Source organism: Pteropus vampyrus, unplaced genomic scaffold (assembly GCF_000151845.1).
Source record: "Pteropus vampyrus isolate Shadow unplaced genomic scaffold, Pvam_2.0 Scaffold98, whole genome shotgun sequence".
Taxonomy (NCBI): domain Eukaryota; kingdom Metazoa; phylum Chordata; class Mammalia; order Chiroptera; family Pteropodidae; genus Pteropus; species Pteropus vampyrus.
In genome coordinates, this window is record NW_011888879.1 from 2,970,376 (window position 1) to 2,987,818 (window position 17,443).

At 35.5% G+C, this 17,443-nt stretch overlaps 1 long non-coding RNA gene across 1 annotated transcript; it reads left to right on the forward strand.

Moving 5' to 3' along the window:
- Nucleotides 1–7,404: 7,404 nt before the first annotated feature.
- Nucleotides 7,405–12,149, forward strand: LOC111742630. The gene is made up of 4 exons (XR_002781396.1): nucleotides 7,405–7,449; nucleotides 8,393–8,519; nucleotides 9,038–9,228; nucleotides 12,049–12,149. It is a non-coding gene; the product is annotated as an uncharacterized LOC111742630 (long non-coding RNA).
- Nucleotides 12,150–17,443: the final 5,294 nt, after the last annotated feature.

A 17,443-nucleotide genomic window follows, 5' to 3' on the forward strand; every position in this document is an offset into this window, starting at 1 on the left:
TTTCTAAATATTTGAGGTATTGTCTATGTAGTTGCTGACAAAGTGTTTTTTCTTAGAAATGTTATTTCTTAATACTTATGTCATAAAAACTCATTGTCAGTAATAAATGTATTTATAAGTTCATTTACAAAAAGGCATTCCTAGAATATTAGTTTAACATTCCTATACCTTTCTAATGTGTCTGGTTATCTCATTTGAACATTCACTATAACTTTGAAGCAGCAAACAAGAAGATGGCAGAGCATATTGATAGAGGCTAGAAGTGGTAGATGACTACCCCTTTATCCTACTTGAAATATAATTTTTTTTTTTTTTTTTTTGGTTTCGAGATTGTCTTGACAAGAGAGGGGGGTGAAAGAAAAATAACAAAAGCTGATCTGAAAACTTAAATTCAAGATATGGGTAAATAGTTCCACTGACCTCAAGAAACCTTATAGTGTAATTATATTATAGGACATTATAATGGCTGATGTATATGTTGATGATTTTGAGCCATTACATTCCACACAAATACTCTCTTACAATGGTAAGAACACTTTAAATATATTTTAGAAAGCTTAATTATTATTTAGACTGAACCCTGCGTATACCATTTTTTTTTTCCTATACATACATACCTTTTCACTGAAAAGAAGCACCTTATGGCTTCTCTTTGGCATTTCTGAATTGTCAGCATCACTACGCTTGTGCTTTGGGGCCATTATTAAGTAAAATAAGGTGACTTGAACAGGAGCATTGCATTTGGTGACAATTGATCTGATAACTGAGAGAGCCACTCGTGACTAAGGGTTGGGGAGTGTATACAACTGGACGAAGGAATGAGTCATGTCTGGGTGGGCCAGAGCAGGACAGCTTGCAATTTCATCAAGCTTCTCAGAACGGCGCACAATTTAAAACTTACGAATTGTTTATTTTTGGAATTTTCCATTTGATATTTTCAGACCGTGGTTGACCACAGGTGACTGAAACCATGGAAACTGAAACCACGGATAAGGGGTGACTGCTGTATGTTCCTCTCTTCTTAAAGGTGCGAGTGTCTGGGGCTTGGAGTCAGTTCAGGTGAAAAAGAGTCCCAGCACTATGGCCTCAAGCAATATTTTCACCTTCCTTTATCAGAATGTGGTAGCTGCAGATTTATTTTATTTTAATTTAATTTAATTTATTTTTTTTCCAAGCATGTTTTTCTTTTCCCACTTATTATGGTCAGTGAACACTTATTTTCTTTGGGAACCTTCTTCATGTGGTTAAGTTGAGTCTGACCACACTTTCTCACCACGAAGATGGGCACTTGACCCAGGTCTGCCCAGAGCACCCTGTTCCAGTAATTGATTCAGGTATGGGGCTAGAAACCAAGCCAAAAACCAGAGTCTTCCTCGGGACTTTTTTCCTAGAGTTGTCAGGAAAAAGGCAGTCTTTCTCCCTGTTGGGATTGCTAGATACAAGGATGATGTCAGCCTGGAACATTCATACGCATGAAGAGAGCCTATCGGAGAATAAAGCCAACACAGAGGGAAGCAGAGCTGAGAAACAAAGATGAAGTGTCAGAAATATGAAGATAAACTTTAAACCTCTGGACTCAGCCAGGTCTGAAGGCAACGCTGTAGACTTTCCAATTGTTTGAGCCAACTAAATTCTCTTTTACTTAAAACAGTTTGAGTTAGATTTCTGGCAGTATCACTCCCCAAATTCTTATTCATATATTCCCTAAACCTTGGTTTTCTAATCTGTATAATGGTGATGAGATTCACTACAATATAGAGTAAGATTTAAATTAAAATGATGTATGTCGACTACACAGCACACATTACATCCTCAATAAATGAACTCAGAATTCAACAGCAGACAAGCTCTCAGATTTCTTCCTCACCAGGACCTCTCACTGTGCTTCCTTTCGCCCTGGCTCCCAGCTGATAGCTGTTGTTCTCACCGTCTCCTGTCTTCACTTGACTGTGGGGCTGCCCGTTCCCTAGCCGAGTTGGTCAAGAGCAGCCTCATCCTGCTCTCGGCGAGCAGATGTTCTTGAGAAGAAAAGGTCTCGTCTTGCTGTGCACTGCAATTGTGAAAGAGCTCACCTAGAGAAGACAGCAACTCCCACAAGGATTCTCAAGAAGACCACATTGAAGGCACAGATGAGCCGATTTTGGTCCTGGTTCAGGAACATCTGGAGGAACAGCTGTGGATGACAAGAATGTGTTTATCTCTTTTGTAAAGAAAAGTAGTGAACAGGCAGGGAGTGCAGCACGACGAGAGATTGGTTCCCATCGCCCAAACCTGGGATGGAAAATAATAGAATAAAAACACAGCTTGTTTTTAAATCAAATAGCTTAAAGGGTAACGAGTTGAGCGGGTAGAAAAGAGAACTAAAATCTTTAAGCCATTAGCCCTTGTGCCTCCCACCTGCTGCTAATATTAGTAGTAAGTATATCTGTATCTGATCTAGAAATTTCCTCCACGGGCAAAACCTAAACTTCTTCCGTATTATTGAAAGGTTAACTCCCTTGGGGTTTTATTTGGGAGATGGTATTATTGATGTCCTGAAAAATTCCCTAAAATTTAACAAAACTTCAAAAAGCAAGAATTTTTCCTTCCTTCCTTTGGCAAAAATGAAAAAAACGGAACAAGAATTTTTTTTTTTTTCAACAAAGGCCTCAAACCTAAAAAATTAAGAATAAGGCCTTGAAAAAAAATTTGGTTTTTGGTTTTTTTTTTTAAAGTACCTGCCTCATACTTCCCAAAACTGGGAAAAATAAAACTTAAGCATTTATGATACTTGGAAAAAAAGGAGACTCGTTGAACTTTTATGGTCTAAACTCTAACTATAATAACCACGTATTTTTTTTTTCCTGGAACCAAGGTAACGAAAGGTTTTTTTTCTTTTTTTCCTCAGATGAAGCTTCAAGGAAATGAAGAATTAGAACCTGATAATAAACTATCTGTAGAGGCATGTTAGACTGGTTTTTATGACACTTTCTAATCCTTTGTTGGGAGATTTTATGAAAAATCAATTTTAGAATACTCATCAATGGTAGTAGGAAGGAAAAATTCAGATTTATTTTTCAGAGAGAGAAAAAGCCTTGCAAAACATATGGGTTTAACTTTATAGGAAACAATTTCTAGACAAACATAGATGAATGATTCAATAGCAGCAGGGCACCCATTTATGTAAATACTGAACTGTGGGACTCAAAAAAACAAATTCAAAGAAAAACATTATTTATCAGCTTGAGTTATTTTCCCCCTCTTAACATTCTAGAAGAACAAACAAATCAACATTAAGGAATGCTTTCAACAAGAAAAACAAGCAGAACCTGGTTTAGTGTTGCTCTTGATAAAAACTTTTTAGTTATTTAGAGATTTTCTCTTAGCTATTCTTCATTTTGATGCGTCCTGTATGTGAAAATAGTCAAACATCAAAATACTATAATGTCCTAATTGCTTTTCCTTTGCAGTATTGCTTGTTGAACTTCTGGTTGACCCAGCATATATGCTGCACCCCCTTATTAGGTGAAAGTAGGTACTAAGTATATACCTGATTTAGAGAATACCTTACCTATCAACATTTAAAGTACCTTAACTGAAAAGTGTCTTTTGTAGAAAGCCACAATAAAGAAACTTAGCTTGGGATCTTATATTAACTGAATAAGCAAACTTAAGTGGAAATTCAAAATGCTTTTCTGAGTAATCTTGATCTGAAACATTTTCACCTAAAATAGTCAGGAAATGGACAGAGAATAATTTTTGTCCTTTGTTTTGTCACTGTAACTTTCTTCACTTAATACTTAGTGTAGCCAAAATCTGTGCAAATGTAGCTGTTCTGAGAGAGTCACAGGACAGACTCCAGGCAACTGTTAGATAAATGTTCAGCCACCCACATCTTACCAAGCAGAGGACAGGGCCATTGGCTTCGTCCCTTTGTGGCCAATCCTTTTCAGACTCTTCCTCTTAAGGTACTTTTGCTTACATATGAAGAAGTTCATTGCAGGGTTGTGATGGGGGCAACTTTTACATATAGAAACAAAACTATCTACATATTCCTAAATAGCATCATTGACTGTCAGGCTAATGCATTTAGATTATTGGGTGGCTGAAGTTAATTTGAATTTATATTTGAATGTCCCTCTATACATGTCCATTAGGGCTAAAGATTTTATTTAAATGGAATTGTTATTTTTATTCTTGTAAGTAGTTATAAGTACATCTAAAAATTTCAGTGAATTGTAATAGTGAATTGTAATTATAATAATTTCTCAAAAACATTTAATGTGCATTGATAAGTAACCCATGTTGAAAACTATTTCTCAATAAAATTTACATTAAAATAATTTCTCAATAAAACTATCACTTTCAGTGTCTAGATAAGAGATCTAATAGATCAAATTTTTAGGTTAAAGGCTTATATAACTTAAAATTTCTCAAAAACAGATAATTGTGTATGTGTGTGTATGTGTACACCCAACTTTAGAAAAAATAAGTATTCGAATTGACTTAGTTTTATACTACTTTTATGATTATTTTTATAATAAACCTTTACAACATTTAATACGCAATCATTTATCTGCTATTAGGAATCCTAATAATAGACGTTGTAAGCTATTTGAAAATTCATTACAAATGGGGTTTTGTAAACTGTTAGAGTAACCTTTGGCAAGTGAGATTAGCTATCTATTTTTTACTTGTATGACAAAAATAATTAGCAACTTTCCACAAATAGCTAGTTTTAAAAAAGTATTTTAGTAGATATGATTATGTATACAGTTTAAAATATTGTGTAAACATTACAACAGTGAAAAAAAATTTTAAATCACTTTATTTACCTGAAATCCTTTTCCTCAATAAATCAAGCTATTTTCATATTATCTGAACTTTCTTCTAATCCTTATCTATGTGTTTACAACATTTTCAATAATATAACATAACATTTGTAAGGTATATGATACACTGTTAGTCATACTTAAAATACTCTTATTGTTGCCTATACCACTGGCTGTTGTGTTTCAGCTTTGGTTGCTTTAATCTGTGCTTTTTGGATATCTGCATTTCTAACCATGGAAAAAATAAAGGTGGGTCTTGGAGTATTATAAAATTGAAAGATATTGAAACCACCTATTCTTTTTTGTAACTTAAACAGTGTGTTTTCTGTTTATAAAGATAAAATGTAGTATGGTAAACCGAAAGTTAGATGACAGCAAGAAATGTAATTTCTGTTCTTACGAGTGTCTGATAGTAATGAGTCTAACCCAGACGTGAAATTATGCTGATGTATTGTCGTCCTGGCTGCTCTGATACACGCTGAGGGATTTTATCATGTCAGTCGTCTGCCTTTTGACTTTTTGTTCCATAGGGAATTAAACAAAGAAGAGAACACTCAACAGATACATGCTCCGCTCCTAACTTTAGTATCCGTGGAACTCAAACATATGCAATTATTAGCTCTTTCTTCATCTCACCTAATAATTCTTTTTTGAATGTAGTAAGCACTGTATCAAATACTTCCTATGTTTTTACCTTAAATTCTTACGAGCCTATAGTGTAAGCCTCATTTTGCGGGTGAAGAAACTGAGACTCCCAGAGGTTGAAAACTTATGCAAAGTCACCTCTTTGATGAAGCAATGCCATAGAGCCAGGATTTGAATCCAGGAAGATTCTACAGCAGGTACATGTAGCCACTAAAATGTCCTCAACCTAAGAATGAAAAATTGGAGAACCTCACAATTGTTGCTCTCATTGTCCAGGGATTTAAATGTCAATATCAAGACCAATAGTCTGGTGAGAGCATTTCTGAGCCTGTCTTAGAGATATCTCATTTCTCTTAACGTTACAGTTTTGTGGATTTTAGAAACAATATACTGTGGAACCACCATGCATATAATGAATCATGACATGGTCCTTCAGCATCTGCTCGAAGGATTGGGTTCCTCTTTCTTGGGGTGCTTTGGATATGTTTTTGGGAAAATAGGTCCAAATATGGTTCCTTGTCCTCTATGTAGATGATTTAAAGATTTATGAGACAGAAAAGAAGACAGTTCAAATGCTACTTTCTTCATGTTACTGTCCAGCCACTATTTCAGCATATTTAGACTTTGCTACAAATGATGGAGCTGGCTCAATACAGCGAAGTTCCCAGAACCTGTGTTCTATGACATGTCTAGTACCAGGAGTCTGGAGTGGCAGGGAAGGACATGTAGATCATACCCCCCAGGGAGAATTGATAATGGTTAAATCATTATATGCAGCTTCTCTAGGTCTAGAACCATTTAAGGAAACATTTTGGCTCAGCCTCTTGTAGAGTCAGTGAAGAAGAAAACAATTCATCTCTAACACTGAGAATGCTGGAGTATGACTATAACTATTCCTATGGAGAGACATACCACAAAAGAGTTTACTCTCCATGGATAAAGTCCTCTTTAACTAAGGACTAGAATTGGCATGATGTATTAGCATTGCCTGGGCAATTTGTACTTCAAATTTTGTTATCTATATTGTATTCCTTCTTTGCAATATTAATCTGGTAAGTTCATCTTTTATGGCTGTAAAAGAGGTGTCATCCAATTCTGTTAAGGCTCTTGAACTCTCTGTAGACAACATAGTCAACTGGAAAAGCTATCAAAATTATGAGTCAGCTGTCCTTCTCAAGTGGAAGTGTTTCAAGAAATAACTAGTGAAAGCATGTTCAAGATGTGTTTGCTAGATAGAAATGGAATACAGTTAGCTAGAAATAAGAACACCAGTTTTTAAAAAATATCTTCATGATAGTCTGCATTTGTGTATTTTTCATTTCTACTTTGGTTAATCAGTCTACTTGGTTCTGTTAATGTAATTTTAAAATGCATCTAACTAAAGGGGTCATAATAGTTACACCAGAACTGTCTGCCCCTTCGTGTCTCTAGCAACAGAGAATGGCATGCTTTAACATTTTAAGTTATTTAATTGCTAACTAATGAGAAAGGTTTAGAAGTAATATAGATTTTATAGTACAATTTATAGTCCAAATTACACTGTACATAATTATGGTACATATTTTTCAATAACTTATAAAGAATGTGAACACCCTGCGTAAAAGAAAATAAGATAAAGGTACTAAATTAACCTCTTGTGGAGAAACTTCATTAGGAAAAAATCTGAAAATTTATTATATGATTCGTTAAAGATTTATTCAATATTTACTATGAATTGTCAATTTGATTTACTCTCTAGAGGGACATGACACTAGATTATGCAATAGAGGAGTAGGGGCTAGTAAAAATTAAGATTATAATAAATATTGTATTTCTCTTAAATAGCTTATCATTTTAGATCGGTGATTGAAATATCAGCTGTTTTATAAAAGCTGATATCACCAACTATAAGTGTGACACATGTTTCGTAATAATCTTGCATTTAACTTGTCAACAATCTCTTCTTTAGTGTTTTTAGTGACTGGTAGCAGAGGTGTGTGAAACTACATAGAAGGTAAGATAATATGTTCTTTCACTAATATGTTCAGCTTTAGACGATTCTTGAACTGGGTTAGGTTGAGTAGGAAGCAAGCAAATATGAAAATAAATTGTTTAATTTCTTAGATACTCTGAAGCAAAGACTATATTTCTTTCTCTCTCTCTCTCTCTCTCTTTCTTTCTCTCTCTCTCTCTCTCTCTCCCTCCCCCCCCTTCCCTCCTTCCCTCCCTCCCTCTCCCTCTCTCTCTCTCCTCTTCTCTTCCTCTCTTTTCTACTCTCTCTGGTTCTTACTTTTCCCTCTATCACTGTAATTGAGTAATCCATATTCTGTTATATGAAAAGGTATATAGTTATGTCTATATGGCTTCGAGGCAGACATGTTCACTGTTAACATTTCATTTCTCTTTATGTTCCTTCTAATTTAGACCTAAAGCTTTGACTTAGCTATAGGAAACTTTCATCTGTAAAAAAAGAAATAATTTTTTCTTCCCTCCATGTCCATGTTTGAAGATTAAAATAAATATATTGTGTACTGTAGGCAAAAATTAACAGAATGACTATGGGCAAATTGTTTAACCACTCTTGGTCTGAGTTTTGTTTGTTTGTTTGTTTAGTTGAAGCAGTTGTGTCAGGTGACTGGCGCCCTTTCCCCTGCACTCACAGTTCCACTCGTTTTCTTTTAGTTCTGTGGATAAATCAAGTTCTTTTCTGCTTCAGAGCCTTTGCACTTTTTCTTCTTTCTGCCTGGGTAATTTTCCTTCCATCATGTCTAAGACTGACTCCTTCTCATCCTCCCCGTCACACTTTGTCACCTCTTTAAGAGGCCTTCCTGGAGCATCCTATCTAATATAATTCCATTCCCTATTAGTATTTATAGCAGCCTTCATTATCCTTTTTTATTGCACTAATTATGACATAATTATTTTAATGATTTTATATTTTATTTTATTTTTTGTAGACCGTCTTTTATTTTATTTTTTGCGGACCGTCTTCCTGAGGCTGATACTATTAGATGCCACCTAATATCCATTACTACTTCTTTCTTATTAAGAAACTTGATATCCTTCAGAGCACCGTCAGTCCAGGTAAATAAAAATGCTCACTTCCCTAGGCTGTGATGTGATACATATCTGCTCAATGAGTCATAAGCTGATGGTTTCTGGGGAGGCTCTTGCTTACCTGATGCAGACATCCTCCTACTTCTAGAACTCCTCTATATTTCCTACATAAAATGTAGATATTATGTCTGGAGACTCAGCAGCAATTTTGTAATCATGAGTATGAGAGCCACTGACTAAAGCTGAGGGAAGAGAACGAGGAAAGAGTCTGGGTGCTTGACAACAACTGCTCTAGAGGTTTCAGCGGTACCAAGCCTGGGCGAACTCACTCTAAATCATCTGCTAATCTTAAACCCCATATGCTTAAGCCATTAATTTCTAGTTTTCTATTATTTGACTGTTTAGCGCATTCCTCACGGTTTGATTTCCTTCTTGAATGCAACTGGACAAGGACAGCAAACATGTCCATCTTATAGCCCCAGCATCTTGTAAAGTGCCGGACATAGAATAAGCTCTTATTTTGCTATTTGTTAATTTAAATCTAGATGTGGAAGCACAAAAACATCTATACATCCATAAAAAAACCAAGCACACTGCAGGGAAGAATATTTTCAACATACCTGACAGAAATAATGTTAATGCCTTTAAAATATGAAGGTGTGTATAAATTGATAGGAAAACCATCATGACGCCAACAGATAAATGGGACAAATATACAAAACGCCATTCACTTGAGGTAAGAAGATTAATAAACCATCTGTTGTCTCTCATAATAGTCGTGTGATCAATTAGGAGGTAGCTATTCTCTAATTACATTCAAGCAAGTATTCTGGCATTTGCTTAGGTAGACACTACAAGCAGGAAATCTGGATAATTCAGAATTCAGTCCTGATTTCAAACCATTCTAACTCAAAAATCACTTACATTGCATCAGAAAATGTTTCCTACGGTGTTGATTGGCTTTGATGTAAACATACCTATGAAGTTGGAAAATATAGAAAGAGATGGGAGAAAGGAAAGTAGCTAAGTGGAATGACTGAATTGCTAATTCTGTGATGTATGATTGAAACAAATAATTATCCAAATGACTCTCTGTAGGATTCAATTTCGAAAGTAATCAGCTCAACTATTTCCTTCCTCTAAATAGTCTTTTCCTGTTTTGTGTGAGATCTGGTTGAGCTGAGACTGAGGTTTTATATTTTGTTTTGTTGTATTGTATTGTGCTGAATTGTGTTCTCTGTATTGTATTGTGTAGTACTGTATTTCATCACTTGAACTCCTGTTCTGTCTACACAGTCAAATTAAATGGCCTTGATAGAACTGATAAATCCTGTCTGTGGAACAATTGAATACAAATAGCTGTCATTTATTAAATGTCTATCAGGTACCCAACTTCTATTGTGGATCATCTCAGTTAATTCTCACAATAGTTTTGGAAGCTAAATATTATTTCACGTTATTATTTCACATTTCATAGGTAAAGAGTCAAAGGTTTAAAGAGTTAAGCTCTGACCTGTGAAGAGGGACGCTGGCCTATTTGGTTCAAAAGACCATGCTGTTTGCATCACAAAAGCAGCTTTTTTTAAAAAAAATTTTTTTCTTCTTTTGAGACTTAGCTTGCCTGTACAGATGTGATTTTAGCTTCTTATTAAAGACAAGGGTAAAGGAGAGTTATTAACACATGTATGGCATTCGCAGATCTTAGAATCTCTGATTTAGGAAAGAATTGTAATGATGCCACTCAATATTCCACCTACCTCTGGTAAAAGGAAGATTAGAAGATTGGAAAATTTGACATGACTTTGATGTGTTAAATGCTAAATAGTGCTGCACAGGATAAAAATTCTTTGGAAGAAGACCGTGAGTATAACTACTTTTGCAGGTGTTTTAGAGCAAAAATCTGTTCACTTAGTGGTTCCACATTTTTGAGAAGGACGTAACTAGGAAAAATTTTAGTGTTTTTTTTTTTTCCAAGGAAGGAACATGAAAATGCCAGAAATTTAGAGGTTATTATTTTGATCAAGCGTTTATGTTACTCATTGTGATGGCAAAATCAATTTATACTTTATAGAATCATTTGTCAAAAGCTTAGAAATATGGCACGTTGATAATTACAGCAAAAGCAATTACATTTGGTTTCTTGATTAAGAAGAGAGAAAATGAGTATTACCCATTAATTAACAAAGTTATGAAGAATCTCAATTCAAATATGCACTTATTTTCTTGATGAATACAAGGTGATTTGATATTTGTAAAATCTCATTAAAGTTTCGGTAAGGAAGTTCAAACTTTCTCAGTGTCAAAGGAAGAAAAAGTGAAGCATCATTGGTAACTCGTGCAGTGAAACGCATAGGTAAAAAATTCAGGTTTCCAAGAAGGAAAGTGTTGACCTATCAGGAAACGTGAAACTACTGGGAAACTACTGAGTTAGAATGGTTTGAAATCAGGTTAGAAATGGTTAGAAATGGTTAGAAATGGTTAGAAATCTTTAACATAATTTTGGCATACAGCTTTGTACTTGGCTATAATCCAAATTAAAAATCTGTGTTTAACTAGTTGACAACTAAGGTCAAGGTATGAGTCATACGACAGCTTGATCCAGACCTTTTGTGAGGTCCTGCTAGCCTTTGAGAGTTCCCTTAGCATCTGAGTTGACACAGAGAAGAATTAAACATCCTGGGACTGAGTGGGGGAGAGAGTCTCCTCCAAAATAAGGCTCATTTCTTTTAAAATCAGATTACTTTCCATTAAGCATGAGCGTTCTTTTAGAAACTTTTTGTGTGGGCTGTAGTTCATTTTCATTACTGTGTTTCCCGCCCCTCTCACCGCCCCCCCCCCCCCGCCACCCCCACCACTTGGGACAATTCATTAGAAAATCCACCAAATTTATTTGAAGTAACCAATTAATCCTTTGAGATGCAACAATGGATATGCAAATTGTATCACATTAAGAGTCTCAGGAGGAATGAATTAAATTGAAAATACACAGCCTTTCGGAAATTAAAAAGTATATTGTTTTACTGTCACAGATTATCAAAATCCGTGCGATTTTTCTTCTGTGGTTCATTTTATTATCTCCTTGCCTCGAAATACCAAAACAAATGACCGTGCCTGTCTTAAATGCATTACATCAGGATACTAATAGGATATTAAACATGATAGTTATATTGATGAAAGACCTGGTGTGGCAAATAACAGTCTACATAAAAATATGAATTCAGAACAGAATAATTACATCAAAAAGTAAATAATTATCATTGCCATTTCCTTCTTAGCAATGCTCACAGAGAAATAAAAGACTAAGAGATCATCTTGAAAACATGACCAAATGGGCAACATCTTTCCTCAAGCATGCGTGTTCTGTGGTACAAGTAGGTTTTAAATGGTTTTTCTTGATGACTGGATAATGTTAGGGAGATATGAATATTGTCAATAAAATACCCTTAAAATAGTACTCGACACCCTGCTTTTGCTTTCTATATGTAACTTACTCTTCTCAGGGCTTAGCATGTCACAGCAGCTCTGTGAAATAGAAACTGTCATAACTGTCTTACAGGAGAGGCACCAGAGAATCAAGGGACTGACCTGAGGCTGCCCAGAGCTGAGTCCAAAGATTTAATGCTGGAGACCACGTTTTTCATCACTGTGCCATCTCCGAGAAAGGTGATAGAAAATATCATTGGCGTTTTTCTGAGGTTACACGCTAAGTCATTAGAAAATTAGAGAGATAATTATTGGTGTTTAGAAATTGTCGTCGTGTTTACTTCTTGCTGTTGTTATTCAAAATATGCAATAAGAAATATGCAATAAGAATGAATGCACTGGCACCTTGTGTTCCCATTGATCACAGGAAGCTTTAAATATACTGTCTTATTATTTTAGCTTAAATTTTCTCAATATGAGATTGGAAGAAGCCGCATTTGTCCTTATAGTGTAAATGAACAATATTGAGATGGCTATGTAGATATTGGTAGTGGATATTTGTAAGAAAATTGAATTAATTATCAAAATTATTTTGGGAAACAGTTATTTTCTACAGAACTGCCCAGTACTAGATTCATTCTTTCTCTCTGTATACCTACCATTTTTATTCATTATTATCATTATCATCGTTATCATCATCACCCTTCTCTTTTTCTCAAAAGATTTGAGACTTTTCGGACTCTATGCTTCAGGTGAAGGCAATTTTGACCTAAAGTATTAATTAATACAACTAACAAGTGATTATTGAGAATGCATTCCACAATTATAATATATACAATTATATATACATATACACAATTATAAAGCATATACACAATTATAATCATATACAATTATATATGTGTATGTGTATATACACAATTATCATATATGCAACTACAATCCAAGGACTTCTGAGATAAGTCTTCTTAAAAGTACAAAATTATATAGACGTTCATAGGTTATTTCCATGTGGGATCTGGGGTTCTGTAGGAGAGGAATCTGAGGGTTAGCATTAAGAAAGGGGCTTTCGAATTGAGTTTTGTGAGGAGAATAAATTGTGTGTGTTCATGTTAATCTATGTTATGTAACAGCTTTGCCAAATTTTCTTTTAAAAATGGAATAGTTTTCTGTGAAAATGTGCTAGACAGTCAGTATAGCATGGCTTAGACTGCAGCTTTGCCCCTTAGTCACTATGTGATCTTGGCCAAGTGACTATGCTTCTCTTTCCTCCTCTGTAAAATGGGGATGATGGTACTATTTGCCTCATAGGATTATTCTGAAGATTAAGTGAATTAATATGGGCAAAACAATCACAACCACACTTAGCACTATGTAGAAGTTAGCTACTAGGATTGTTATTTGACTGGGAATGGTAAATGCTAATCAGTGATATGCATTAGGATGTACAGTTATTAAGACAAGAAACATTTTGTATGCTTCAGAAATAGGAGGGAGGGCAAAAACCATGACATGAGCTGAAGATATGACAAAGGCACACATACAGAAAAACACAGGGCTTGTTTTAATGCAACGTTTCCATTGCATTTTGTTTGGAGGAAAGGGTGTTTTTAGTTTGGACTTTAAATAAGCGTTGTATCTTGTTTATCATAAGACATATTTACAGCTCAGATAAAAGAGATAAAGGTTCTGAGGACTCATCCATTAAATGTTGAATTCTCCACTTTGCCTTAGTCTCACATTCCTGATAAGACTATAAGAGCAAACATATTGTTCCCAATATTGCCTACACGAAGTACTAGAGATAAAACGGAGTAGAACCCATTGAAAATTAATTGGTCCTTCAAGAGGATTAAGAGTAATCATTTCCTTCTGCCCCATGTGTTCATGTAGCAAAGTGGCATTTTATCCTTGGTCTTTCCAGAGAATAAAAACTCGTATCGACACTATATAACTGATTTCTGTAGGAAACTTCTCTTTAGCAGTTATCTATAACTGTGATCACTTAGCCCATCCAATCCTGTTAACCCAGTGAAGAGAAAGTCCCTCATTTCCAGTCTCGTATTCCCAAAGGCAGTTGATTTATTTTTGTAGGGCTGCTCATATTTTTATAGTAAAAAGCCGCATAAAAGTCTTGTCTAAATGCATTCAGGTGCATGCTAATTGATTTTCCTCCTTCTGTTGAAATTTGCACAACAAGGGAAACAGCTGGAGACAGTTTATTAACTAGTCAGAAATCCGGGTTTGGGAGATACTTGGAAAAGAACCGAAGGGGAAACTAGCATGATCTGAAAGAAGAGTGTTCTTCCTGACAATGAGATATGATGTTTACCCATTCGCCCATTGACCACCTCCTCTACAGAGCTTCAGAAGTAGACCGGAAATTAAATTAAATGTCTTTTGCACGATGCTCATGCTCCGGAATGGTAGATGTATGTTTCTTTTGGTATTTGATACTTGATGGCTGATATTGCTATAGTATATATTTCAGAACTCTCTGTTTCAAACAACAGTCACTCAACTCAAAATAGTTTAAGCAAAAAAGAGAATTTATTGACTCATTTAACTGAGAATTTCACAGATGGTTCTGACTTCAGGCAGGGCAGGAACTCAAGTCATGTTCTGGGTCTGTCTTGCTGCATCTCGTAATCCGCCCCCCTTGTGAGGTCTGGGTACACTTTCTCTCTGGCTTTTCCTATGTAACATGAAAGATGGCCCTCACATTTCCAAGCTCAAATCCTTAAGGCTTAAGATCTAAAAAAAGGCAGCCCCTCTCCCTAAAATACATATATCGATTCTGACGGAAGACCCTGATTGGGCTTGCTTATGTCAAGGGTCCTCTCTTATATGATAAAAATCTTCTCAAACGTTAACATATTTACATATCATACATAGTACTTGATGAATTTGTTAAAATGCACTTTCTAATGAATTCACTTTTACATTTGTTATATGGATAACTTAACTCCCAGGGCCAGGAATTAATAAAATGTGATTTATACCAAGAAAGGAGAGAAGTAATAATGAGATAAGTGGAAATCAAGAATTGAAGGAAGCTGTTACTTAAAGAAAAGGTGCACAAAAATTAGGTAACCAATTTACCTGGGTAATAAATTTAAACTCAGATAAAACAGCAATGATGTTCATTCTATTTAGAACGAACCAAGAGGAAAACTGGGCATCTCAGATTCATTACTTAGTTTTATCCAAATGATAATTATAATAATTTACATTATGAAAGTGCACATGATAACATTACATTTTCATAACAATTCTGGCAGGGAACTTATTTGTAATTCTCTACTATCAAATGCATCTAGGTCTCTTCATTCTGAGCTAAGATTGTCAACTTGCTGGGCTTATCTCTGAGGACCAGTACTGTGGCAGGCTCAGGTCCTCAGCTTACTCCTGTCTAGTGAGAGAAGCCAGGTAACCGTGGCTGGTTTAAAACTGTGCTAAAATGGCTCTTTGATTCCCCGGGTCTGGCTTAGCTTTATCTTTTGATCTTTTTTACTGGCTATCGATTGCAGAGACTAGATATCTTGGTTCTGGTAATGGCCGTAAACCTGGGCCAGTGTCTTTTGCTATTGGTTTTACTGGATAAAGTTTCTATCCTATGAGTCTGTATCTGACAGTATCTGGAAAATAACTCCTTGAGTCAGCTTTGTCTCAGTTGCTTTTTCTGATTCCTTTTATTATTTTTTTAATTAAAAATTTTTTAATCTGTTAGTCCTGAGATTGGTCACACTTGTTTTGATTCCAGATTCAACACATCCTTGATTCATAATAATATTAATGATAATAATTATGATGAAAAGTAAGGTTTATTGAGTATTCTAGGCAGTATTATATGTACTGTATATACATAATCATAGTTAATTTTCCTAATAAATTTAAATATGCACTACGATTCTCCTCATTTTATAGATGGGAGCATCAAATCGCAAAGAAAAGAATTAATTTGTCCAACTTCGCAGTGGTTGAAAGTAATAGAACCAGGACTTGGAGCCAGGTAGCTGGTTCTAGAGCTCTCTAATATTGAGAAAAATATGCTAGCTAGTATTTTAATATTAATGACAATAATGCTAATTGTTTATTATGTATCATACTACCTTTCCATAATAATAATGAAGATGATAAGCATAATATAGAACTTCCCGGTTTACAAAATAACTGCTTTATTTCCAGAATAGCAGCTCTCACTTGGAGTCTGGTTAAAATTCGGGGGTTGGCATGGTGGGCAGCTGAATCAAAGACATGTGTAGACTTGAGACCAGCTGATTAACAGGGTAATTATTTAGAGGAGACATTGAGTGCCCCGTGGGGGAAGATTAGAGAAGGAGGTAGAAGCTTTGTCTCTAAACTGTCAGACTATGCTCAGCAAAAGAAAACCGTTGAGTAAATACACCCTTTTTTTAGGGAACATTTGTTGTCATTCGAGTAACTTGTCAACATTTTTTTCAGTCGACAGGAATATTGCCACTGAGAGAAGTTCTGAGATGTGCAATTTTCTAATTTTTTGCATGTCCAGGGTGTTTCTGTACTCTGCATTGATTGGCATCCAGGGCCACTGTCCTGTTGAATCACCTCTTCATCTAGTTCCATCCAGGCCATTCCCCAGGACTATTTGATTAGAATTCCCTATGGTTCCAGGCATAGGTATATTTCAAGGGCTGCCCAAATGATTCTGGTGGGAAGCTTTGGTTGAGAACCACCACAATAGAATCTTAGAACTGAAGGACTTTGGCAAAAACTCAGAGAGATGAAGTGACCTGTCATACACAGTCACTGGCAGAGTGGATGATAGAGCTCACTTCTTTTTTCACTGTTTTTGTCTCCTGTTTGATGCTATTGGTATTTCTAAGAACAAATCAGAGTATCTCTCATTACTCCTCTGTTTGCCCTTTGCCTTGTTAAGTGGCTTGAAAATAGGAGAGCTGGCAACTGAACCCAACGTCCATGTGACCGTGAACGTCACTCCTTCCACTTCACTTCAGAAAAGATTCTGGTTCTTGGATATTGATCATCCTTCTGTGATCGTCCTGTTGCCCTCTGTGAGTTCTTCCTCTATTCTAGTTAACCTTCTCCGAATGTGATTCTTTTCCCCCATCATCTTTGTTAAATAACTCACTTTTTCAACATAAATTTAGAACCCAAGGTAGGAGGAAGTCTATTTAGAATATTTTTTTTCTGATTCTGATAACCACATGGCCTACTCAGAATCTGTATTGTCTGCACCATATTACACACAGTATTTTTCATCGTAGATGGATTTTTACAGTAAGTTTTTCTTTTACTTTCCATCTGAACACAAATTAAAAGGAAAGTGGAGACATGCCTCCTGAGATATTTTTTACTTCCACACACTAGGTATTGATAGAACATATTTGATCAGGAAGATCTGCCGTGGGCCAAGAAAGAGAGAACACATGTCTTTGGGACATAGGATCCTTTTCAACTCTAAGACTTAGTTACTCTGGTCTCTGCCTTAATCCAAGGGAATGAAAAGCCAAAACCTTCCAAGACTC